General features: G+C 60.3%; 1 protein-coding gene across 4 annotated transcripts in view; it reads right to left on the bottom strand.

The window, feature by feature from the left end:
* Positions 1–2,462, bottom strand: part of Apba2 (amyloid beta precursor protein binding family A member 2) — a 223,923-nt gene extending 221,461 nt beyond the window's left edge. For 2 of the 4 annotated variants that reach the window (XM_029541610.1, XM_021193417.2), the window contains exon 1: positions 2,310–2,462. The gene's annotated coding sequence lies outside the window, so the exon portion shown is untranslated. Of the gene's footprint in view, positions 1–1,874; positions 2,026–2,309 lie in introns of those variants that run through there. The other 2 variants (XM_029541614.1, XM_029541617.1) reach the window with 1 other exon arrangement.
* Between the last annotated feature and the right edge of the window lie 376 nt (positions 2,463–2,838).

Below are 2,838 nucleotides of genomic sequence, written 5' to 3'. Positions count from 1 at the left end.
AGAAGAAGAAGAAGAAGAAGAAGAAGAAGAAGAAGAAGAAGAAGAAGAAGAAGAAGAAGAAAACAGAAACAGAAGTGTGTTGTGCCAACTAGTTAACAAGCTACCACTTGGGTCTGGGGTTGTCTCACAAGGGAAAGAGGAAGGCAAGCAGAAGCGAACAGTCCTCAATGGCAGCCCCTTCCAGCACGAAGACTCAGGCTCACACCCACTCACAGACCATCTGATTTAATGAGGTTCAGCACCCCAGACATGGAAAAGCAGCAGTGGGGTGAGTTTACTTGCTGCCTGACACCCGAGAGATGAGAAAAGCTGGGGGGGGGGGTGGCTGGCGGGCATGGCTACACCCAGCTCAGAGACTGTCCCAAGGACAAGCAGACAAGGACTTGGTGGTACCATGGAAGGAGAGGTGTTGGCACCTCCAGCTCATAGCCAGTTCCACCAATCCACTAATCCCTTCCATGTGGCTTGGAGTCCCTGCAGGTTCTACATCTGTGTCACTCACCCCTCTGTCCCAGAGCTCCAAAGTTCAGGAGACCCTCTGCAGCACACTAATGACCACCCAGCCATCAGAGTGCAGGACAAAGTCACCCAGCCATTCTGCCCTGAGTCCCCTGCCTCAGATTGCTGCTGACCAGGAGAAGCCTGGCCTTGCCTCTTTGGAGGGACCCGACCCCAAAGAAAGCCTGCCCATTGGTTCTAGGTACCTGCAGATCAGTACTTCAGAAAAAGTTGTTCACTTGGACCCTTAAAGCTTACCAGTCTTTGTTTTTGAAACCACTGTCCTTTCTCGAATCTATATCCATAAAGGAAGAAGGGGTCTTGGGGGTCTAAGAGGCCCGGGACAAATCAGCTCAGAGGTGAAGAAAGGCCAAGAACAATCAGCAAGGTTTAAGAACTTGACTGTGCACAAAGCCTGAGTGAGCCGGCTATATTTAAATTCGAATTTAAGTTTGGCCTCTGCCAAGTCACATACAAATAAACAGATATCAAAGACCCAGAAGTCTTCCATAACTAAATTCTAAGTTAAGACTCGCAGGCTCTATTTAAGGCGCCTACCGCGAGGGCAGGTCCTTGCAGAGCCCCACTGGTACCTGCTCCGATCCCTACCGCACTCAGGGGAAGTTCACCCACAGCTTTGGCACATGGAGGCCTGCTGCCCATACTGCTCCGTGTGAAAACAAGGCTTGAAAAGCTGAGATCAACGTTGCCCTTCATCCTCCATACCCAAGTCCCCTTGCCGGGCTCTGCCTGCCAAGAGAAGCAGCCAGAATGAGGGGCATGTCCCCGCCGCATCCCCCCCAGAGAATACGGGGTGTGGAATTTTTAACTGAGTTTCTCCCCCCGGGCCTCATTATAAAGGGAAAGGGGAGGGGGGGTACAGATCAAAGACCGGTTGCCTGGAAGCAGCGAACCCAGCAGCGACCCCAAACTCCCGAGTTGCCACCCAGCATCAGGACTTGGAATCAGTGCCAAGCAGCTCCCCTCTGGACACCCCCCCCCCAACGCAATAATAGGGGACAGATGAGTGACCATCTCCTCTGGCCACACCAGGTAGCCCCGCGCCGCCGCTTCGCAAGTCCCTGATAACCTAGCGGCCAGCTGATCCCTGCCGCGCCCGGCCCCTGGTCAGTGGCTCGGAGGGTCCGGCGGGTCCGGAGAGAGAGGGGCGCTGGTCCGTAGCAGCCCCCGGTCCCAGCGGTGGTAGCTCGCTCTGTCGACGATGCCCCTCTGCCTCTCCAGAGCCCCACAAGGTCCGAAAGGGAGCGCTGGGACCACAGCATCCGCGCCCCCCACTGCGCCCCGGCTCCCCCCACGCGGAACCGGGCAACCCAGGCTGCTGCCGCGGAGACTCTGGCGCCCCGAGGCCCGCTTACCTGCGCCCGCGCGGGTTGCGCGATGCGCCGCCGCCCCCGACTGGGTCGGCGAGGCCGAGAGCCGGGTGCCGCCGCAGCTCTTTGTGAGCCCGCGCCGAGCCGCACACCGAGACTGCTAATGAGCCCGGGAAGCTGGATAGCGGCGGGCGCGCCCCGGACGCCGCGCACGGCACGCAGGGCCGCCTCTACCGGGCGCACGCGGCGCGGCCCGGGAGCACCCGCACCCGCACCCGCACCCGCACCGCCCTATCCACCGCCACACCGACCGCCCCCGCTCCTCCTGCGCCGGGCCACGCGGGATGGAAACGCTTTCTAAAGAGACCTTAGGGAATCAAGGGATTCAAGACCGCGCGGCCGCGCAAAGCGCAGACAAAGATGCATCGGCGCCGAGCGCGGCGCCTCCGGGCGCGGCGCGGGGACAGCGGGCGAGCCCACCTGGGACCTGGGTCCTTGGGATACGGGCTGAGGCCGGCTCCGCGAGTCGCGGTGGCGCCTTGGGGAGCACACAGGTTCCTGGAAGTGAGCTGGGACCGGCCAGTTGGGGAGCCTTAATAGTCTGGTCCTAGGCAGGCAGAACAGGTGAAGGCGATGCTGCCGGTGCCAGCACCCTGCCCCTGACGCCGCGCTGCCCCCTGGCGGGCTCCGGGGAGCGTGCGGCGCTGAGGGGCTGCGGCGACCGCGCCCTGCTCTGCCAGCTCTGCTCTATGCGGAGCCCAGGCCCGAATCTCTTGAATCTCTAGGTTATTGTGGCCTCAGAAAGCCTTTCCTGAGGGGCAAGCCTTGTCCTGCTTCCCCACAGTGGATCCCCAGAAGCCTCCTGGCCACAAGATCTTCTCACCGGGTCCCTGATAACCACCGAGTCTCTGATACCCGTGTTACTATGATGTCTAGAATGGAGAGGGGCCCCTAACCTCTAATACCCCCAATGAGAACCAGTTGGCTGCCCCTCAGTAAGAAGCAAACC

The sequence above is a fragment of the Mus pahari genome, chromosome 1 (assembly GCF_900095145.1).
Source record: "Mus pahari chromosome 1, PAHARI_EIJ_v1.1, whole genome shotgun sequence".
NCBI classification, from domain to species: Eukaryota; Metazoa; Chordata; class Mammalia; order Rodentia; family Muridae; genus Mus; species Mus pahari.
This window is presented reverse-complemented; position numbering and strand designations above follow the sequence as displayed.